Source organism: Curcuma longa, chromosome 5 (assembly GCF_044706935.1).
Source record: "Curcuma longa cultivar G26 ecotype Majalengka, Jawa Barat chromosome 5, ITB_CL_G26_1.1, whole genome shotgun sequence".
NCBI classification, from domain to species: Eukaryota; Viridiplantae; Streptophyta; class Magnoliopsida; order Zingiberales; family Zingiberaceae; genus Curcuma; species Curcuma longa.
The window spans coordinates 785,153-810,259 of record NC_133865.1 but is presented as its reverse complement, the minus strand read 5'-3'; the positions used below and the strand labels follow the sequence as shown (position 1 = coordinate 810,259).

Genomic DNA, 25,107 nt, shown 5'->3' with positions numbered 1-25,107 from the left:
ATGGGTTTTAACATCCCAATGGCTACTCATAGTTATAGGATTCAGGGTTTGAGAGCTCGGAGCCGTATGATTATTAGATCTGTGGGAACTTGAACCATTGAGCCCTTTGGGGAGCCTGCGAACTGAACACGGTGGAGGAGGTAGACACTTATTGGCATTTAAAGCAGAGGATATAATGCAATCCCAAGGTAGATATTAGGTTATAAATGCCCTTGTCTTTCAAGACTATGGATGAGACATCTTATGTTTCAGACCCATGTGACCCTACCCTCGATGACATTACCAATCAAGTCTCAGTCAAATTTCCTTACTTGGCTTGACTAAAAGAGGGGATGACTATGATGGGGGTGAGATGATCAGGGGCGATGTGACTCCCCTTCCTTGGTGGGTTGCCTCTTTATTCAACCCACGCAGGAAGGTCCTCGAGCCCGAATTGATAGGCTCGTCATAGGAGTGTAGAAGGGACGGCTGAAGTCCATCTCGTGAAGAGAGCTCCTAAGGGATCATGAGGGTTATTGAACTTGGAAGGCACTAAAGTCCCTGCTTGACGGGTTTGCCATGGTGCAGACTGATCTTGTGGTGGAAAGGACAAATCGACTCAAACGACTCCGCATTCATGTACATGATATTAGCACATTCTCCATTTAATTGGCGCGAGGTAATAGTGTCCATTAAAGCCAATGTCAAGAGAAAGTGGGAAAAATCCTACGGAAACCCTTGATCAGAAAGGTGGTGGGCCATGTACTACGGAGCCCCGCCCCTCATCCTCCCAAGTTTATAAGGACGAGCAAGAAGAAGTAAGAGGTATGAATGCTACCTTGATCTCTTATGTGTCTATAATTTTATTAGAGCTAGAATACACTTGAGCATTGGAGGAATTTAGCCGAGGTCATCCTTGACCCCCCTTCTTTCTCCTTGTAGTGTAGCTAGGTTACTTGAGTCATCGACCAACAAAGGCGGGGAAATATTGGCTGAGAAGTCAGGGTCTCTCAATAGAGTCGAAGTTACTTATCGGAGAGGTTGGGATAACCTTAGCCGACTCAATGATGTAGCTCACTCGTAAGGAGAAGCTTCGCCCTCGACGTCAGGTAAGGTTGTAAATTTGTGCCACACCACTCATGTAGAAAGGAGAGAGTGTCCTTTTAAATTGTTACCCCTTGTCACAATTCGAGATTTATCATGATATTAACAAACACTGACTTGATAGTGCTTATTAGACTTAATGCGTTATTTTTTTCCGCTTATAATTAATCAAGCAAGATTATTGTGGATTGAGAGAAGTTATTATTCATTAGAGAGGACATAATTATGTCTCGATATCAACAATGCCCTTAAGATTATCTTTCAATTAAAAATGGATTCGATATAGTGATATTGAATATTAAGTAATTTATTTCGTATGAACACTATATAATCTATTTTAAAAATAAGATTATATTATTAGTTATAATATTTGTAAATTGCAATACTTAAATTTATAGTGATGTATATAATAGACATTCTCTTTGAAATTTTATAATTGTTATTTTATATATGTAATGGTTTTAATGTTTTTCTCATTTTTTTCCTACTGATTTAATGCAATAGATAATTCAGCCATGGCGAATAAATCCCGCCATGGTTAGTCTTGAGCCCAACTAAAGGAAGAGGATTGTATGAGATTGCTAACCAGTGTAAAATATAAACAAATGTTATGCATGAATTCATCAAACTATTATACTAATGGTAGATCCTTCTCTAGAAGGAACGCGTTGTATGATCCAACTACAATGTCTTAGCAAAGACTGCTACATTTTCATGAGAACTTGTGCGTATTGTTAAATATGCAAGAATTTTAAAATCTTAGTTTGAATAAGAACATACATTATAAGAATATTGATTGTTTTAGATTTGGAATATGGAATGTAAGGACGTTTATTGACAAAACAATAGTAGTAGTAGATACGATGATTAAGAGAACAATTAATATTTTATTTTTGTATGAGGTAAGATGGGTAGGGGAGAAGATAAAGATGATAAAAAACTTAGGTTTTAAGTTATGATATATTTGAAAGTGAAATGAGAAATGGAATTTGTAAAATTATAGATAATTTATTAAGGGATGATGTAGTAGTAGTTAGGAAGGGAGATAGGAATATGACTCTCAAGGTAATGATAGCAAATGAAACTATTAATATAATTAGTTTATATGCATACAAGTAAGATTTGATGAAGACACTAAATATAAGTTTTGGAAAAGACCTAGATGAGTTAGTATAAAAAAAATATAATTTTAATAGGAGATTTAAATGAGCATGTAGGAGTAAGAAATGACAAATATAATAGGTTGCATAGTGGACCATGGTTTTGGAACAAGAAACGAAGAAGAAAAAACTATATTTGATTTTGCATACGTTTTTCAAAAAGGGAGAAGAACACCTAGTTACGTTAAAAAATAGAAATAATAAATTGCAAAATCAACTTTTTTATGGTTATGAAGAGGATAGAAAAATTTGTAATGATTGTAAGATCATCCCTGAGAAAAGTTAACCACTCAATATACGTCGGTAGTATTAGATACGCACCTTAAACATAATATCAGTAAAAGAAAAACGTCTTAAGTGGTGGAAGCTAAAGGATAGGAAGCAATGTATCTTTCAAGGAGAGGGTAGGAGCATAAACATTAGGAGAAATATATAGTGGTTGGAATACGATATGGGAGAAAATTACATCAAATTTGAAAATGGTCGTTAAGAGTGTACTTAGTTATCAAGTTGACGGGCACCGCCAAATAAGGAATCTTAATGGTGGAATGAGGAAATACAAGAGAAAGTGATGAAAAATAAACAACCTATAAGTTACTCTACACTTGTAAGAACGAAGAAAATTGAAAAGAATACAATAGCCAAGAAAGCAGTGAATAAAGTTAAGAATGAAGCTTTTAGATGTTTGTATCGACCACATGATATAAAATAAGGGAAAAGGGACATATATAAAATAATTAAAGTGAGAGATAGGAAAACAAGAGATTTTACCCAAATAAAATGCATTAAAGATGAATCGAATAAGCTACTAGGGAAGAATGAGAAAATATAGGAGCTAGGGAAGAAATATTTTCATCAACTTTTTAATGAAGGATTAGAAATTTAAACAAGTTAGAGGAGTATAAAAATTTAAATTTTTATTTGAGATTAAGGCGACCTAAAATCAATTTAGATTCATGCTCGAAACGTTGACAATAGTATTTGGAAAAAAAAGTAAGAGTTACACATAATATTCATTAACTTAAAAAAAACTTATGAGAGAGTCTCAAGGGAAATTATGTGAAAAATTTTAAAAAAGAAAGATGTTAACATAGTGAATATTAAAACAATTAATGATATGTATGAGAATATAGATTAATTAAAATGTTCCCTTTAAAGATAAGGTTAAATAAAGGAATAACTTTAAGTTATCTTTTTTACATGTCATGAACTCACTTAATACATTCAATGCACATTACTATAATGCATGTTGTTTTCAGATGACATTGTTTTGATCAATAAAATACATGTAGAAGTAAATACTAAAATTAAATCATAGCAGAAAACACTAAAAGTAAAAGCTTTTAAGCTTAATAAAGAATGAATATATGAAATTGAAGTTTAGTAGTAGTAGACGTAGCAATATAATTATTGAGATAGGAGATGATGGGTTACCTTTAACTAAGAGCTTTAAGTATTTAGGATCCTTTTAGCAAAAGGATGGAGGAGTTGATAGATATGTTTACATAGGATACAAACAGGATGAATGAAATGGGGGTGTGAGAGCGTTAGGTGTTATTTGTGATCATAAAGCTTAAAAGAAAATTTTTTAAAACGGCGTTTAAATTTACTATGTTATATAAAGCTCAATGTTAGATTATGAATTAAGTTTTTATAGTAACAAACAGAAAATAAGAGTTATAGAGATAAGGATGTTAAGGTGGATGTGCAAATTTACAAGGACGGATAGGATATGAAATAAAACATTAAAGATCCACATTTACGATGATATGGACACGCTCTTAAATGATCAATAAATGCTTTTGTTAGGTAATATGAAATCATGAAAAATACGTACATTAATCGAAAAAGAGGGAGACCAAACAAAACTTAGATTAACAACATAAAACAATACAAAATTCATTGTGCAAAAATCAAAAGGGCCCCCCAAATTAACAGAAACATCAAATGGGCACCTCTTTTTTAAAAAAAGTTAAAAGGGCACCTCATCAATAACTTTATCTCCAACATTGTCGTAGCAACTATCGAGTTGTTACAATGTGTAGAAGTTATTGAGTAGCTGCTACAATGTGTAGAAGCTAATATGTAGTTGCTACAACGTGTAGAAGCTAATCTGTATGTAGAAACTATTTGTAGCTGCTACTATGTGTTTACAATGAGTTGTTTAGTTTGATTAAAGTGAAATAGATGATTTTTCACACTGTAGCAGCTATTGGTAGCTACTACACGTTGTAGCTAAGTCCTAAACTCTAAAACTTTGAATTTTAAATTCTAAACTTTCAACACTATTATATTAAAAGACTCTTTATCAATTTTGTCAAAATTGTTTACATTGTATCAGAATCACTTTAAAACAATTATATAAGTTAATAAGTAGCTGCTACAATACTACAATAGTATTTATTAGGTGATCATATTATAGCACCTACATAATCGCTTCTACACATTATAGCAGGTAGTCGTAGTTGCTACAATAGCGTTGAAAATAAAGAACAATATTGTAGCAGCTACTCGGTAGCTTCTATACATTGTAACAAATACCGATAGCTGTTGCTACAACACTGGGATAAGGGATATTTTCGAGATAAAATCATTGATGGGGCACCCTTTTGACTTTTTTTTTTTGAAAAAAGGGTGCCCATTTGATGTTTTTGTTAATTTGGGATGCCCTTTTGAGTTTTCCCCAAATTCATTTAAACATCGATGCAAATATAATAAGGGATTAAGCCTAATAGTGTAGGAGAATCCATATATTTGACTCCCCTTAGTGGGGTAAAGACTTTGTTGTTGTTGTTGTATTTGATGCAATAAATCCTAGGATTGTATAACTATCCTATCACAATTCTCATGTTGATTTTAACTACTATCACAGTTATGAGGTTGATACCTTTATGGATCACCCGAGTTGGATCAATGTCAACAATAACCATCTTTTTTAGATTTTCAACATCTCAAAGATTGAAAATTGAAGTTCAGAAAAAAGAAGATCCAAAGATGTTAGGATTACATTGGAAAATTGTTATAATCCATTCTCATATTGCAAATGAAAATGGATAAAAACTAACTTAAAAATTTATAAAAACTAAGATAACTTGAAGGGGAGCCTTGGCGCAACGGTAAAGTTGCTGCCATGTGACCTAGAGGTCACGGGTTCAAATCCTGGAAACAGCCTCTTGCCAAAGGCAAGGTAAGGCTGCGTACAATCGATCCTTTCCCGGACCCCGCATGGCGGGAGCTTCGTGCACCGGGCTGCCCTTTAAGATAACTTTAAAAAATTTGACCATTCTATTCTCCCTTTTATCCCCAACTTTCTTCTTAGAGAGCTTGCATAGGAAGAAGAAAGATTCTTTGCCGCTCTCTTAAATTGCTTAGCCTTGCAATTTTAGGATTCACTATGAGATCATGACGAGATCGAGGACCACTAATCCAAGCTTGCCATCACTCATTAGAAATAATGACTAATCCATCCTTATCTTGTTCACTATTGATTGAGCGAGGTTACTTTAGTTGGAGAGAGAACACAATAGTGTTTTTCAATTAACAATAATCCTAAAACTTTCCTTCAACTAAACTCCCATTCAAATGCAGTTAGAGACCAATTAATTTAATATAAACAGCACACTTATTGAAAACTAAATAAACAATCCAGTGTTATTGAGTTATATATATGGAGGAATCTATAACGCCCGCCCTTATCAGAGCCTTGACGGATGCTACAAGATCTCGGCTTTCAATCTTTTCACCAATGACATGGAGACCGTTTACGATCTCCTTGAACCATCCATGCATTTGGCTCACATTTTCGTTGATCCTCATTGAGAACGATTGGAGTTGACCCACCAATAAATCTCTTTTGGCTCGCCTTGATTCGCTTGAGCCCTCATTGAGTTCGATGAGCTTTTCCCACAATTTCTTGGCCGAATCGAATGGACCAACCTTGCTCAATTGTTCTTTGGAGAGTCCGCATTGCAAGGTTGTTGTGGCTTTCGCATTCGCTTGTGCTTTCTTACATATATCCTTTGACCAGTCTTTTGTAGGAAGAGGTTTTCCATATGCATCCTTGGGTTTTTCGAACCCATCTATAACACTAAACCAAATGTCAATGTCATTCATCAAATAGTATTCCATCCTACCTTTCTAATATGTGAAATCGTTGCCATCAAAGTACGGCGGTCGTGCGGTGTTGTATCCCTCTTGAAACGCCATCAATGATTCCGGTTGAGCGTTGGTTCTTCCGGAGGTAATCCGCTCTGATACCACTTGTTGGGATCGGTGCGTTCGCTAGAGGGGGATGAATAGCGATTTTCGATCTTTCTCTGCGAGATAGTTAGCGGAAGCAAATAATAATAAGAAAGAAAATTCACAATCGCTAACTCGTTCGATTTACTTGGTATCCACCTCAACGAGGTGACTAATTCAAGGATCCACACATGCAACCGACGATTCCACTATAAAACAATCTCCTTCTCAAAGCACGCTTCGAAGGCTGAGAAACCTTTACAACAGAGCTCTTCCTCTTACAAGGTTTTTAATGAAGTTTAAGGAGGAAGAGAATGGAGTTTTCAATCACAGAGAGATGTAAGATACCGAAAAATTTCAACATGGATACGAAAAGATTCGTCTTGCGAAGATGAACCAAATGAAACTTGTTTGGACCAGATCAGAGGTCGTTTAACCCCTGAACCAAGCGAACAAAGTCAAACCCGGTTTGCTACAGTACCGGTTCAGGTCAGATTGGGTTCGGTTTGGGTTCGGCTGATTTAAGTTGGCTCGACCAGATCTGTTGGGTTAGGCGGGTTTGGGTTATTGGATCGAAACCCATTAAGCTAAAAACTATCCTTTAAGAAGGCTACAGTATCCTCGCGTCTTCCGCCTCTTCCGATCGCCGAACCACGCCTCCGCGAGATCTGAGCTCCGCTCGCCGTTCGCGATCCGAAGCTGCTGTAGCCACCGATCTTCTCGCGTCTTCTTCTTCTTCGCTAATCTGAGTTCCTCCAACGTCGTCGCGACCTGACGCCACCGCTCTGCCTTTCTCTGCCCAACGCCGACGCGGTTCTGTACAGCTTCTTCGCGAGTACGGGCACGGCGACGGTGCGACGAGGGCACGCGTTTCCTTCACCGGCGGTCTCCTTCTCGAGCCATCAGCGGTCTTCTCCCCGAACCACAGCCCTTCCGTCGTGGATTTCGGCTTCCCCGATCCTTTTCGTGTTCTCCCTCTCATCAGTAGACGCAAGGAAGAAGGACCGATCGGTAAGAGGTTTGATTGAAGCTTGGTTGAGATTGAATCTCAAATTGATTTCCAGGAATGGCTGGTTCAGAGATTGATTGCAGTTGTGCTTTGTGCTCGCCGACAGCAAGGAGAGGGTTCGAGCAGCAGCAATTTGGAAAGAAAGAGAAAGAGGAAGGGTAAGAATCTAATCTAGATTTGTGGTTGGGTTTGGTTTGAGCTGAGATTTAGGGTTCATGACTTCATATTTTGGAGATGGAAGCTTGAATCCTAGAGTGGTGTCGGCGGTGTGCTTGAAGCAAAGAAAGAACTGAGGTAAGGAACTCCTATGTTTAAACTTGAATTATGATTCGGTTGGATTAGGTTATTGATCGAATTGGGGTTAAATGGTTACTAATCTTTTTATTAGTCAAACCTTAACGAGTTAGGTTAATGAGATAGAATTAAGCTAACTCTAGTTTGATTAGGTTTTTGGATACATTCTGATATTTATGGGCAGTGATTCTAACTGCAGGATTTTGATCTATTTCTTAAGCGGTTGCGGTTATTTGGGATTCTTTGTGTTACACGCAACCTATCTTGGCAGGCGGGTACCTTGACTTATCCTTTATAGATAGGTCTCATTGATATGTGTATTTCTAGCTATCAGTAATTCATGATCTTGTTCTTATTTACTTCTTGATATCTGGATCTGCTTTCTATACCAGTTATTGTTGCTATCTGATAGTATTGGATACTTATGCACATTATGGATATCAGTTAGTCATTATCTTGAGATCATCTGATACCTTGCCTTGTTTGTTTATCTGATACCTGTTGATTTTGATACCACCGGATACCTGTTCATATGCTTAGCTTGGTTTATCTTATTTCGTATCGGAGTTTATGATAGACATGAGACTTTACCTCATTCTGGTTATTGGAGCATATGACATGGACTGGTAGATGGATAGGTGGTGCATGGATCATATTTATGGATATGTAGTTGGATATATGCTGCATGGACTAGTGTCATACATCATGCTTGCATATATTGCATACTGACGTGCGGGATTCCATTGTTGTTGAGTCCGGCGTCAGTTACATGCGGGCTACCAACCAAAGGGTGTGTGTAATTGCATGTCTTGTGATCATCGGCTCCTGCTCCTATTTTAGTCGAGTCGCTCCTATTATAGTGGTAGCACAGTTTGAGCCCGTCACTCGTATATGATTTACACACACACTCCACTCATGGGTTAGTGGAAACCTTTAGGTTGGTGCATACTTGCCCTGATAGGAGCTCCGCTAGGCCACCCAGGATAGTGGTTTCATAGCGTGGTAGCATTACAGGGATCCCTCCTCTGTCATTGTGACCAGGAGATGAGAGCTTGCTCGCCCACTTATGATTTGGGTACCAGGATAGGTGTACACCTTGAGGACATCCTGTCCACTCGGTCACGCAGGAGCAGTGACGGCAGAGTGCACAGAGGTCACAGCCCTACCCACTCGACGACTTCACCACTGTGGATGAGTACTCAGACGGGTTTTGGCTCCCACGCGACCTCACCACTAGAGGGGTGACTGATCCGACTGGCGTCAGGGGTGACCAGGACATGCATTGCACCATGTGCATACTGCACTATTGCATTTGTTTGTGATTGTTGCACTTGTTTGATGCACTTGGATGACATGCATGCACAGGATACCTATGTTGGTTTGGGGATTTCACTTTTTACCTTACTATTTGTTTATCAGACTCTGGTATGTACAGATCTACTGTTATTCAGTTTTCTACCTTATTTACCTTCCAGTAGACTGTACAGCATGATATTACTGTTGATAGCTTTTATACACATATCTGCTAGATACCCGCTGAGTTTCTTTTGGAACTCACCCCGTTTACCTGTATGTCTGTTTCAGGTTGATGCCGTCTGGAGAGCTGCACTGCTAGTCCCGAACCATATGTTTTGGTTTATTTACTATACTGCATACATGTATTTGGACTTATTGGACTTCTCGATGAGTTTTCCACTTGAGTACTTAGTTTTCCGCTGTTCGATATATTTTTGATTTCCGGTATGAGTTACCTATACGGATTTATGGATGGATTGATATGCATGCGTGTATGACGTTAACATTTTTATGGATGCATTTCATATATAGTAGGATGTGTTGAGTGGTCGTGTGGGTCACATTTATTTCTATTTTACTTGTATAAATCCATAGCCTGTTATGGATTGGCCGTGTGGGCCTTATATATGTGTATGTATTCAGGGAAAGTCAATTGTTACAGGGGAGATGCTGCCGAAATTTCTCGGAAAGCCGTCTCCCGGGGCGTAACACATGCAACCCGACTGCTGACAGGGCCAGTCGACTGCTTAAGCTAAAAAACTCCCCTTTTCAACTTCTTCTTCATTCCTTAGCCTTGACACAAGTCTTCAAACGCCTTCCACAAGCCTCGTGCACTTCCTTGCACTAGCTTGAGACGTTTCCCTTGACTTCGTCGTGCTAAGTCTTCCCTTGCCATGAGATCTCACCTCCGGGACTTCATCCTTTGCCAAGAGGCCTCGCCTCCAGGACTTCATCCATTGCCAAGAGGCCGTGCCTCCGGTACTTCACCAAATGCCAAGACTTCATTCCTGGACTTTCCTGTGAACTCAAGTCACACATGTTAGATCACAAACATTGCCTAACTTAAACTGATTCAGCCAAACATTAAAATCTAAATCACTTGGGACAAAATTGCACCAACAATGACTAAATATAATAATATCCTTGAGTAGTGGGTTCTAATCGACATCATATCAATTAGTTGAATTGATAGTGAAATAATATAGAGAATACTACTCTTAACTATTCCTAGTCAAGCATTAATATTTAAGAGCAATATTAATGTATTGAGACTAGCATATAGGTTAATTGATGACTTGATCTCATAAGTCATGGATATGTGATATCACGTTGATATGTGAGTATATATTAGAGAATATATATTGAATTGACACACCATGAGAAAGTTTCATGGATCGTTATATAAGTATCATAAACTTTATCATGTGACTATTAGTATGAATAGTTTTTAGACCTGAAGTCACTATGATTCTCTATATAAGGAGTTGTGTACTTTGATATCGTTAAACGTCACCCATAATAAGGTGGACTATAAAGGTGATCAATAGGTATATAATGAATTATGAGAAGGGATGTGAGTGATGTAGATGGGATTTATCCCTCCCATATGACGAGAGTGATATCTGTAGGTCCCTTGATCGAGTAGGACTACTAAATGCATGGTCATACTCAAATAAGTCGATATGAGATATTGAGCACATTTATTTGAGTGAGTCTATTCAAGGATCAAGAAACACAAAGATTGATATCTAGGATGACACGGTCTATGCCTCATTGATCAATCTAGATATCGATGATAGAAGGACAACATCATACATGATAGTAGTCACAGAAAGGTTATGTCAGATTTCGACTTTCTCATCACTTAGGTAGTAATGATACATTGCTAGATGTTGCTCATTGCTTATGTGGCTAAAGGTATTTAGATACATTACCAACGTTACGAGAACCTATTGGGTCATACATAAAGGACATGCACAATGCTTCAGAGCTTTATCCCAGCTTGCCCCTAAATTATATCGGTTGATTTGTAGTACCTCGATTATTTTTTTGATATACCAAATCCCCTTTGACCTCATACCTTTCATTATTTCTTCTATCCCAAGAAAGGGAAGCTCAGGGTAATATATTTTGCTACAAGGTTAGGTTATAATTTTTTGGATAAATACCCGACCTCGCACAAGGGATGAAAGAATAGATATTTCTTCATCAAGTCTCCTTAGTCGTATACTTGACCTACAATTTGGCATCCCAAGCTGCACCCACAACTATCCTTAGGTCAATATAGGTTAGAATCTACTTAATTATTTGCCACCGAGATCTTGATTGTCCTAAAATTTATCATTAATACTTTGGTGGACAATGAGACCCTTCTGTATATAGCTGGTCTGAGTTTGAACGCGATTTCTCTGGAAGAACCACTGAGTAAGATTTCTATTTTTCTATAAATGTTCTATTATACTAACTAATTCTCTTCTTTTTCTTATAAGTCAAATCATGTTGAGTGCTTTTGTCAATAACCACCTGAATTGGGATCTAACCATAATTGATAGTTGGTGGGTTTCAGATGAGGTAGCAGAGTCCTCAACTATTGAAGTGGAGGCTACGACATCAGTGAATAATCAACCCCTAAAGGTTTGTGATCCCTAAGCTTCTGTTATAGAGTCCCCAGGTGTCTAAGAGACCTAGCTAGGATCCGGTGTAGGGAATCCTATGTGACAAATAACAAAATTCGCAGCGAAAATAGAATCCCAATGAGCGATTCATACAAAAGAAAACTCGTACGCAGTTCGATTTATCTATCTAATAGATCTATACCTTTGAAGCATGCCCTTCACTTATCCCACTCGTCCTCAGCTCATCGGATCTCTTGCATATTCAAGCATCTGAGCCTCTTTGCGTATCCGCACGAACACGATCTCAAGTTTCGAAGAAGAATCACCTTTGTGGTGCTAGCCACACAAGGAGATTCAACCAAGAGGGAGAAGATAGCTCAAAATGTCTTGCCCACCTTTGAAAAATGTAAGAAAATCTTTTATATTAATCTTATGAATATGAAGGGTTTTTGCCTCTTTAGCTTCTCCACATTAAAGCCAATTAAAACTCAAATAGATCACATGTTTCTCAAGTTGGCTCTTCATCTTCTCTTCATCCAATAAAGAGAAAAACCCTAGGTCTTCCTCTATTATTAATCCATTAAATATTTTAATGAATCAATATCTCATTCAGATTTGGTTGAGTCTAATTGAAATGAGTCTAACTCAAATTAGACTCAATCTCATAATTCAATTGGATTCACTTGAGTTTAACTCAATTAATTTAATTCGAATCATATTTTAGTCAAACTAAAATCAAAATGTCACAAGGCACCCCGGTCATACGATCCAAGGATCTACCTAAATAGTAATCTACCTCTCATAATCATGCATATGCGCTGACACAAACATAATATCAAACATGTTCAAGGCATACAATACATGAAACAAGTGTAAACACTTCATAGAATAGGAAAAAATAATATGAACTAGTTTCACCCTAACCATGGTCGGCTCTAGTAGGAGGGACACAGTCGATTGTGTTGGTGCAATCTTACCACAGAGAATTGGATTTTAATGTTTGGCTAAAATGAGTTTAAGTTAGATAATGTTGGTGATCTAACGTGTGTGAATTGAGTTCACAGGAAAGTCTAGATTGGAAGACTTGGCAAATGGTGAAGTCCCCCCTTTTGACTTTTTTTTTTTTTGAAAAAAGGGTGCCCATTTGATGTTTTTGTTAATTTGGGATGCCCTTTAGAGTTTTCCCAAAATTCATTTAAACATCGATGCAAATATAATAAGGGATTAAGTCTAATAGTGTAGGAGAATCCATATATTTGACTCCCCTTAGTGGGGTAAAGACTTTGTTGTTGTTGTTGTTGTATTTGATGCAATAAATACTAGGATTGTATAACTATCCTATCAAGGTTGTCAAACTCGCGATTCCAGTGTCGACTCGGTTAGGGGTGCACAAACTCGTATCGTAAATTCGTATCGTAAACTCGTACGAGTTTACAGATAATCCAAAAAAGAGTTATAAAATGTCAAATAATATATATTTGATCATAACTTCATAAGAACAATCACTATTTCACATATCTAATAAAAAAGCATAAACATAGTTATCAACAACATGTTTTCACATATAAAAAAAGACTAAACATGAAAATTTAACATGAAAAGATATGAAATTTTCAAAATTTATGTTTCAACATCAAGTTACAAAATGACAAATTTAAAATTTCATACAAAAATAGTCCAATAGATACACCAAATAAGCTTCCATTGTCCAAATTTGATAAAAGGAAACATCAAGATTTCCTTTGTTTATCAAGTTTACCGAGTTTGACCGAGTTGACTCGCGAGTTTACGAGTTTACAAGAGGGGCCGATTTTAAGCTGATTCAACACGGAATTGAAATAATAGTTCGTAAACTCGTAAACTCGCCGAGTTGACTCGCGATTTTGACAACCTTGTATCCTATCACAATTCTCATGTTGATTTTAACTACTATCACAGTTATGAGGTTGATACCTTTATGGATCACCCGAGTTGGATCAATGTCAACAATAACCATCTTTTTTAGATTTTCAACATCTCAAAGATTGAAAATTGAAGTTCAGAAAAAAGAAGATCCAAAGATGTTAGGATTACATTGGAAAATTGTTAGAATCCATTCTCATATTGCAAATGAAAATGGATAAAAACTAACTTTAAAATTTATAAAACTAAGATAACTTTAAAAAATTTGACCATTCTATTCTCCCTTTTATCCCCAACTTTCTTCTTAGAGAGCTTGCATAGGAAGAAGAAAGATTCTTTGCCGCTCTCTTAAATTGCTTAGCCTTGCAATTTTAGGATTCACTATGAGATCATGACGAGATCGAGGACCACTAATCCAAGCTTGCCATCACTCATTAGAAATAATGACTAATCCATCCTTATCTTGTTCACTATTGATTGAGCGAGGTTACTTTAGTTGGAGAGAGAAACACAATAGTGTTTTTCAATTGACAATAATCCTAAAACTTTCCTTCAACTAAACTCCCATTCAAATGCAGTTAGAGACCAATTAATTTAATATAAACAGCACACTTATTGAAAACTAAATAAACAATCCAGTGTTATTGAGTTATATATATGGAGGATATGATCCTAATATTGGTTATAATCTATATGAATTATTCATTAAATTTTTATATTAGTAAGTATATTAATTTTTGTAAATTGCATTACTAATAGTTGGATATGGAATAACATAAAATAGACATTCTTTTTCTTAAGAGTTCAGAACACCTTCTGTATAGTCTGATATACAAAACAGGTTTGTTAATATCTTTCTCATTTTTAATTTTTCTTGTTGATTGTGATTCATTGATCCTATTGATGTGATGCAAATGTTTGCTAAACAGATTTTGACAACGATGTTATCTAGGTTGCTTGAGCTTGTGAGGATTGCATGAAGGAGAGCCTTCTAATGTGATGTGGGAGATGGCGCGAACTAGTCGCTTGTTGAGTTTGGGCCATGCTTTAACACCATATATATAGGAAAGGATTAGAGTTCTGTGTGTCAATATGTATATAAAATTCATGATTGTAACATTACATTCAAACTCTTGTAACATATGTTATTTACAAATAGGTCCCTGTAATTGCATTATGGTCCTGTCAGTTACATATCTAACTGTTTCTCTCAACCACCCTTGTCTCATGTATGTTTCTGTCTCTCTTATTTCTTGTATTGGTTGGCGGGCCATTGCCCTTCCATTTTCTCTAAAATGAATAAGAAAGTTCAAGTTGAAGATCTATAAGTCACAATTTAGAGTCTAATTTGTATCATCCATTCTATAGATACAAATTGTTATGAGCCCACATTTCATGTCACTGACAACTATGTGAATACAATCTTGGTGGGATAGCTTGGGGAAAGTTTTGCATGTTTTCCCAGTGGCAGCTGGTGAGCAACTTGGGGTAAAACTGGCTAAACCCTAATTTACTGGTTGCAACAGCGACCACAAAAGGCACACACAATTCTTTTGTTTCTGCTTCCTAGGTTAGGCAGCAACATCATCAACTTGCCTTCCTTATACTTTCTCTTCTTATTCTTTCACTTCCTCATCCTTCATCACCATAGTAGTTCAGCATTGACCTATGCTGACCTATCCTGTGTGAACAACAAAAATTATCATCTGTACAGAACCATCTTGATGAACAATTGAAACGGGTTTTAGATGGCTATTTTAAATCTTAGTACAAGATCTGCTCACAAAGATTAATGTTGGGTGATTATACCAGACACATAGAAAACACAATACAACTAATAAGCCATTTCTGATTCCCAATACACTGATAATGTGATATATGATTGGCCATCCACCTGTCCTGAAAGGTTAAGCCCTTGGTAAATAGCTTAAATCCTTTTCATGGATTAAGAGAAGAAAATGGAGGATCAATTTTAGTTATTTACCATCTATTTAGTGTGTATTTTATCTGTATTTGGAGATTTAAATAATTACTATGTTAATTTATGTCTTATGAATTTCTTTGCAGTTTCTGGTCAAACTTGATGAAAGTTGGAATTTGTTTGCTGGCTGTTGATGAGGCACATTGCATATCAGAGTGGGGTCATGATTTCAGGTTCTTTCTAATTGATTCTATGTCTCAACTACTTATGACTTATACTAATTGGCATTTATAAGTAAATATGGCCTATCAAACTTCTGCAAGCTAATGTTGGTGATGTCTCTCCATAATGCAATTCCATGTTCTTGATTCTAAATTTTGGAATTTTATAGTTATTAGTTTGCACTTTGTTTTCTTGATTATACAATTTTTGCTTTATTTTAACATATGGATAAACTTAACCTTCGTGTTTGAACCCAAATGTGCGAGAATGAAGCTAATGATTGAATGATTCATCTCCTTTGTATCTTCAAGGGACAAATAATACCTTCTCTTAGTAAATTAGACTTTGAAGTACCAAGTTCTATATTTGGAATTTGATTTCATTACACATTTAAAATTGTAATAAATTTTATGTTTCTAATAGAGTTTACATTCAATGAATATATATCTTTATGTGTAGGAACAATTTCACCTTGCAAGTCGACTTAATGTGAACATCTTAAGTTATTTTATTAATTTTTTTAACCCTACCACTACTTTGATCACTTGAGCGCCATCTCATGCATTATGTGGAGGAGCCAAATTTATAATTAGAATGTTCCCTTGATTTCCCTTTAACTCTATCTTGATAATTAGTGCTATTCCATCAGTCCTCAGGAATTTCATAAAATGTTGATAATTTGTAGGTTTTTGGTTGGAACTGGCCATAAAAAATTGTTCTTTCTTTAAGTGGCCATGCCACTTAGGGCTGTAAACGAGCTAAGTCGAGCCAAACTTTGTGATATTCAAGCTTGTTTATAAGGTAACTGAGCTAAGCCAAGTCGAGTCTAAAGTGAATCAAATTGTTGAAATGATTGTTTAAGTTTGATTTGATTTTTTTTATAAACTTGAGCTTGGTTCGTGCTTGGCTTGAGTTTGATTTGTTTAGATGTTATTGAACTCTCAATTCAAGCTTGTTTGATTGTGAAACTTTACATTTTAAGCTTGTTTGGTTCATTATTAAGTTTGATATTACAAACTTGTTTGTTTATTTAGTATGTTGATAAAAGTTTTATTGATGAACATGATGTTATATTTGAGAGATGTTCTAAGATAATCACCTTAGATAATGTACTATTTATTGGATAAATAAAATCACTATTACATTCTCTATGTATTTGATTTGATCTTAAACTTAATTATTGAAGTCCATAATACAATGCATAGCATGAGAGAAATTGTGATTGGATCACAGTTAGTGGATATTTCTACATGTGTAATTATGTACGTATTGAAATATTCCTTAGTCGATGAATTGATGAGACTGGACATCATCGATTCTATAAAACTAGCATATGTTAGACTCCTTGGGTTTACTAACTAGTTGATCCTGATTGGTTAGAAATATTGGGATGTTGAGAGTTAACATATGGATGCTGGTTAAGGGTAACTAGTTCATCTAGAGTGACCTGCCATGAGACTTCATGTGGTTCTATGAATGTCTATGAAGATCTCATTGCAGCTTGTGTGCAAGTTTCCTTCGACATAAGGTATTCAAGTCATCTTGGTTATGGAGACTTATACTTTGACATCTCAAGCAAGTGTCTCTACGGAAGTGTGGACTTGGGATGATTAGGTATAAATTAAAGTGTCCAAAGGTGTTTGAATATCTAACAGAGGACTCACCACTCCTTTAATTAGGAGAAGTATATCCTATGACCACTTGTTAGAATTGTTATTCGTAAGTCTTTGGTCAAAACAATAACATGTCAAGAGGATGTCCTCTTGGATAATTATTTTGAGTAACATGAATCCGCAGGACAAGGAACTACAATTTGGGATAGGTGTGACGTAGTCAGCTTAGTGGGGATTGACACATAAACCATATCCTAAACTAAGTGGATATAAGATGAGTGAAAGGAAGGAACAGACATAGGAACAATTATAACTGCTGAAGGGTTCAGAAGTGGTTTTGGAATGAATTATGATTTTTCGATTAATTGGGGGTCATGTACTATTAGATGTCACTCATGATCGATTTATAATAAATTGTTAATTATGGATGATCAACATAAACCGAGAACCTATAAGATCACACACTATGAGTTTCTCTAAGAGACATAAAACGAATTTGAGAATTGGATTCTCAGATCGTAAGAGATTAAGTTTGGTTGGAACAGATGAATGGCAAATATGGAAGATATTTTGTTGGAAAGGAAGCGTGGATGGACTACGTCTTTTGAAGACAAAGTGGGTCATCTTTGGTTTAATTATAAACTAAATTAGTTTGGTTTTAATTAAAGGTGGTTTGGTTTTGAACCAACCCGGTTTGGTTGTAAACCAAATTTAAGGCTAATGGTTTGGAGTTTGGGTTAATGGATGTGGATTTTTGGTTAGCGAACCAAACCCGTTAGAGATCTATAAATACAACTCTTTTGAAGAGTTATTTACAAGATTAAAAATCTAATTGTTAGGTTTTAAATCAGTCACCTAATCTCTTCTTCCTTGAATTGCCGCCCAAGCCTCCTCCTTCTAGTTGCTGCTGCCCACCTCATTGGTGGTTCTAGTTGCTGCCGGCCCAAGAAGGGTTTCCAAGCTCACCTCCGGTCAAAGATCTTCCCTAAGATCAGTATCCTCTCAAGGCCGGCCTTTCCCCAAGCCAAAGGAAGCCACAATCGGCGGTGAAAGCAAGGAACACGAGGAGAAGCAACGGTTGCTTCTCCACCGAAAGGTATCGCTTCTTCCTTTTGTTTTAATTATTATTCTGGGTAATTGTTGTTGCTAGAACAATCACGCCATTAGGTTCGTTGCCCCTTCTTGATAGTGAATCATTCGACCTTCGAACGGTGGTGTGATCACCTCCATTCAATCCGATTCGTATCACTAGGTTACTTCGAGCCACTGGATACGAAATCGGACCGTGGGTCCTCTTTGGGATCGTTTCTCTCTTTCGACTAGTATCGAAATGGAGATATGACACGTGACTTAGGGAAGTCGTCTCGGGGTGATCTCGGCGTGGATACGAGTAGAGACAATCTTACTCAAGGTTGCTAGTTGATGTTTCCACTTCGCGTCATTCAAAAGGTATAAATTGTTTATGTTTTTATCTATAATTATGTTTGTGTACGTGTGTATCCTTATGTGATAGTTATGTTTATTACGTTTCCGTAGATAGTAATAAAATGTTTATTACGTTTGTTTACGAAAACATTGTTCATGAATGTTGTTCACTATTAGTTTAATGAAACATAAATTTAAAATATGTATATTTTTGATAACATGGTATCAGAGCCCTAAACTCAACACATGGTTCATGAATGTTCTCACGAATACGACGCTATCTTCGTTTACGCGAAAACATTGTTCATGAATGTTGTTCACTTCTTTCTCTTCTTGACGGACGCATTGAACTAGGAGTTTCTGGAGGGGGGGGGGGGGGGGAGACGCGGTTTCGACCCTCTTCCATCGCCCTCATCTCCCGACGCAGCGCCTTTGCCTTCTCTGCCGTCAGCTGCGGCCTCCGTTCTGAGGCTTCCGTCTCCCCGGCAATCTTCGGTTCTTCGTCTGAGATCGGCGTGTCCCGAAAGATCGAGTGGAACAGTGGAGCCCACCAGCAGTGCTTAGCGTCATAGAGGAGGGAACCGCTTTCACCTCTTCTCCACCTACTTGCGCCCACATCGGCCGCACGTCGACCAACGTACTTACCGGGACTACAATCACGTCTTCCTCGCTGTGATTGCTCATATTTCGTCTTCAAAATTGGATTTGTTCGAAAACTCCAGTGAATCACAGCGGTCCTTCGTGAGTTTGTTCCTGCACAGCACGGGCGTTCGCGTGTTCGCTTGCGTGCGTGGGTTTGCAGCTACAGAAAAGGTGGCCGGCTCGCGTGCGTCGACGAGGCGGAAGGCAGCGAGGCGACGAGGCGGCGAGCGGCGACGAGGCGGCGAGCGACGACGAGGCGGCGAGCGGCGAGCGACGACGAGGGCGGCGAGCGGCGAGCGGCGACGAGGCGAGGCGGCGGCAGAGGCTCGGCAGGCGGCAGAAGCTCGGCAGGCGGCAGAAGCTCGGCGGCGGCGGTCAGTTTGGCGAGATCGCGATTCTGCTCGCAGAATCGCGATCGAGAAAAAGTTTGATTTAAAAAAATAAAATCAATAATCAATATAACGGTTTTAATTAAAATTGTTATATTGAAATAAATTTTATTATATCACTGTTATATTGATTATATCAGTGTTATATTAAATTTTTATAAAACATATTATTTAATATATATAAATAATTAAATATATAAAGTATTATTAATATATATAATTTTTAATTAATAATTAATTATATAATAAATGATAATTATATATATTATATAGATTAATAATTAATTAAATAAATTGTTAATTAATTAATATAATTATAATATATAAATTTGTTTTTTATTAAAAATAAAAATATTTTAAAAAATTAATTTAAATTTATATGTTAAAAAATTTTAATAAATTATTTTATCTGTTAAAAATTTTAATTAACTATATATTATTATTTAAATAATTTAATTAATGATAAATGATAAATTATGAATTGAATAAATAATTTAATTTTTTATTTATTACATAAATTTTAAAAATATATAGTTTTATATGTTTTGAATAAATTTAATTTTAAAATTATATATAAATATATAAATAATAATTTTTATTATGTATTATATAAAATATATAAATAATAGATATATTATATAAATAATAATTGAGAACTTATATCAAATCAATAAATAATTTATTTTTAAATTATACACAATAAATATATTTATCTAATAATTACTATATATATATATAAATAAAAAAGTACCGAAACTGTATCGGCACGGTACGATACGATACCGAAACAGTATCGTTCCGGTCTGAGACCGAAACTTCGGCACGGGTCGAAATTTTAAACCTTGCTTACAGCAGATGGAGAACTATTTGAACATCCAGAGAGATATCGAAGATTGGTTGGGAAGTTGAATTATCTTACTTTGACTCGTCCAGATATTGCATATTTAGTTAGTATTGTTAGTCAATATATATCATCTCCAACGGTTCATCATTGGGCAACATTAGAGCAAATTTTGTGTTACTTGAAGGGCGCACCCGGACGAGGTATTGTATATAAAGATCATGGGCATACTCATATCGAATGCTTTTCAGATGTTTGGGCAGTTTCTAAAATGGATAGGAGGTCTACTTCAGGGTATTGTATCTTCGTTGGAAGAAATTTAGTATCATGGAAAAGTAAGAAGCAAAAGGTTGTGTCACGATCCAGTGCAGAATCAGAATATAGAGCTATGACATAGTCTGTATGTGAAATAATGTGGATATATCAACTGTTGACTGAAGTAGGACTCAAAAGTTCAATATCAGCAAAACTATGGTGTGATAATCAAGCTGTTATTCACATTGCATCGAATCCTGTGTTCCATGAGCGGACGAAGCACATTGAAATTGATTGTTATTTTGTTCGTGAGAAAATTCAACAAGGCTTGATCACTACAGGATATGTAAAAACTGGAGAACAATTAGGGGATATCTTCACAAAAGCTTTAAATGAGATCCGAATTGATTATCTTTGTAACAAGTTGGGCATGATTAATATCTATGCTCCAACTTGAGGGGGAGTATTAGTTATAAATATTAGTTATTTTTTATAGACTTTTTCTAGAATAGACCTCAACCTCTAACTATAAATAGGGCCTTATATCTTGTAATTGAGATATGATTTCTAGTTATGTTTGATAACATTCACAAATAGTCACAAACATTGTTTATGAACGTTAACGAGCTGAATATATATGTATTTAATCTTATTTATTTAGTTTAGCGAGTTGTTCAAACTTGTTCATTTAATTGATTTTGTGTGTATTGAATGAATATAAACAAGTTCTTATCAAGTTGAATGTCAAATTGTTCATGAACGTTCGGTTCACACTTGTTGAAATCCTCGTGACAGTTATGATAGTTTTTGCTTAATTGGTTGTTCAGAAGTGTACATCATAACTTGTCTTTTTGCCTATTTTGTTGGACCAAAAGGTCTTGCATAGTTGTTTTAGTAGATTATAGTGCATTTAGTTGTATAGCCTAACAAAAGTAAGATAAGCGGTGAATTTAAGATAATCAATTTTACTCTAGCAACTCGGGAAGGGAATACCTTTAACTTGTAATCTGGGCATGAATCTTCTCAAATCCAATTTGAAGTTTTCGTTGAATAATTGGCTGCAGTATCTTTGAGAACTGCTTCAAAGTCATTTTCATAACATCTCATTTCCCCCTATCTCTACAAAAAATATCCAAGTCATTCTTCAATAAAGCACAGTCATTCTATCCCCCCTCGTGTTCTTGAACAATTGCTTAACAGACCAATCAAAATCAAATCAAACTGAATAGCTAAAGACGAGTAGTTGTTCAAAGAAATCCTATCAACTTACTAATGCAACACAAGAAGAGAGATCGAGTGTTGGAAAGATTGTGGAGTAGGAATCTATAATTAGATGGAAAAGAAGTTTAGAAAGATTGTAGAAACTTAGATATCACACCTAAGGGTTGCTAGACATCATATTGTAGGGAGATTACATCACACAATTTAAGAGAATTCTTAAAGACTCATTGCTATTCTATATCCCAGCATTGAAGCAACATACATATTTACACATAGGAAACATAAAGGACTCATGCAGGAAACATAAAGGACTCATAAAGATTCACATAGGAAACATAAAGGATTCATAAAGACTCACATAGGAAACATAAATGCATCTTAATTGATGCTGCAATTTTTCCAAGCATTGGAAGTTAAAATACATTGGAAGTGCTCAAAATTTATAGCTCACTTTTGACTTTCAAACTTTGACTTCAACCCTTTCGAATCACTGAACTTTATTTCCTAAATAGGCTCATCATTTTCCAAAGTATGCCAGTTTAAAAGCTGAGCTTTGAAGTTTTTCTGTATTTATAAACTTTTAATGGAGATTGCCACATGTCTCCATCACTTATCAAAGATATAAGAGCATTTTTAACTTTCTCTTTGATCTCCTGATAAACCGGCAAGTCACATACATTGACAACAAAATGATTTAGTCAAGAATACGAGATAAGAAAGGTGTAATATACCAGGCTATGAAAGAGAGTTCATCTTCATTCAGCAGAGGAAGTGACCTCGGGCAATGAAATAGTGATCAAGGTAATGAAAAAAATTGAAAGCCACCAGATAGTGACTTTATGATTTGATCATCTTTTAACTAATTCATCAAAGGAGAAGGAAATTTTAACAAAATTATGAAAGATAATTACTGTTGCAACAATTCATATTAATGAAAGTTACAAGCAAACGAAATACATCTTTAAAAAAAATTCAGACATAAACAATACCAGTGATTGTTTGCCTATTGACAGTTGGTGATAATTGGGTAATAATTGTTTGCTGTTTAATAGAGGCTGACCCGTAGAATGTTTAATGATAGGTTTACAATCTACATCAATCTTCCAAGAGAAAAAATAATCCTAATCTATTTTGCCTTTCATTGGAGAAAAGATATGATTTGGACAAGTTAAATTTTAAAAAATGTTTTTCTTTGCTAATTGCATGATAAGGTTCATGGTAAGATATGACTGCCTCACAACATATTATATCTTTTTAGTGAGGGACAGTTAGATATAGAGAAGATATACAAGAGCGTGCATCTTCATGTATACAAGTCTTTAGGCATCTACTCATATTTGATAATCTGAGTAACCCCTAAAGTCTCATTTTGTACATTTTCACATATATACAACTTTTACTTATAAAAAAATAGCTAATCTTTTCTTTTAGTATGCCAATGGATCTGCTGAAATAGTGGTATTAGAGCCTATATTTTGTTTCCTTATATTGCAAAACCCGATATAAACTATGATTTGTGCTATATTTAAAATCATGTTTTTTTGCTAATATAATTACTTATTGGTATAAGAATCTATTGTTTATATCAAGGATATAAAATATCCTAACTTTTTGGTCAACACAACCATTGTATCTTGTACCTATAGCTTATGGAAATTCATATGGTATTGGCTAGGAAATATTAGTAGGACAATTATTGTTCATCTATATCGGTTTATACAAGTTGAAATAGAAAAAAATTCGAAGGGTACCAATTAAGATTGACCATTTCAAGGGGAGGGGGGTTGCTTCAAGAGAGGGTTAAGGGTGAGATTAAGACAAAGCTATCAGGGCAATGGAAACTTTTGTGCATGCAGGTTTTGCCTTGCTTGGTACGAAACATCATAGTGGCATAGTAGGAACAAAGGGATTATGGGGATACTCACGAGTTAAAACTTTAAGTATTAATCTTTATAGTTAATGTCAATATATACTAATTCTTAATATTAACAGAATAGATATTAACTTATAACGATTAACACTTATAATTAGTATCAGAATTGATTAATATGTATCATTAATATTTATGCTTTATTAATATAAATTATAAGTTTTTTTATATTTATAAGTTTAACTAATATTTATTAAGTCATACCAACATCAACTATAAGTTATACAATAACAACAACTAAACCTTCCCACTAAGTCGAGTTGATTATATGGATCCTTCAATGTCACTGGGCTCTATCCTCTACTATATTATCATTTATATTTAAATAAATTTTATTTTATTTTATTATTATTAACCAAATCTTTTTTGTTTTCCTCTTCCTCGTTTGATGTGTACATTTATTATAGTTTCACATTGTCTAACTATAGCATCTATTGGTCGTCTATGTGCACACATGACGTTCTCTTCCATTTCAACTATTCCGTTTGTATTCTATATAAAACATCTCTCAATTCCTCCGTTCTTTTGCAAAAATGATTTTAAATATTTAAAACTCTCAGTTACAGACAATTTGTCATTTCCAATCTTAACAATTGTCTCATTGCATCTAATATTGCTAAACTTAAATTTCATATATTTTGATTTTACTCTAGTAAGTCTAAAACCTTTTACTTCTAGCGTTTTCCGTCAAGATTCGAGTTTAATATTTACTCTACGTTGTCTCATCTATCAAAATAATATCATTTGCAAACAACATGCACCGCAAGGAAGATAGGGATGAAGTGGGTGCCGACCCTAGCAAGCAATGGAAGGAGGAGGAGGGAAGGATGTTGTGGCCGGCCTTAGCAAATAAAAGGAGGGGGGAAGATGTATTGCCGCCGGCCTTAGAGGCTTGGAAACAATTGGAATTGTGTATCTTTGCCTCTCCTAATCCTTCCCTTTTATAGCTTTGCCATCTTAGAAAATTTAGAAAGAATTTAACAAACTTTTCTTATCCAGATTTAGTTAGAAAAAATCTAAAAAATCTCTTGATAAGATTTGTCAGTTTCT

General features: G+C 35.6%; 1 protein-coding gene and 1 long non-coding RNA gene across 2 annotated transcripts in view; both read left to right on the top strand.

Moving 5' to 3' along the window:
* LOC141829673 (uncharacterized) overlaps window positions 1–25,107 on the top strand; it is an 88,993-nt gene that overhangs the window by 6,909 nt on the left and 56,977 nt on the right.
* Window positions 7,983–9,607, top strand: LOC141829975 (uncharacterized). Its single transcript, XR_012601910.1, has 2 exons — window positions 7,983–8,056; window positions 9,370–9,607. It is a non-coding gene; the product is annotated as an uncharacterized LOC141829975 (long non-coding RNA).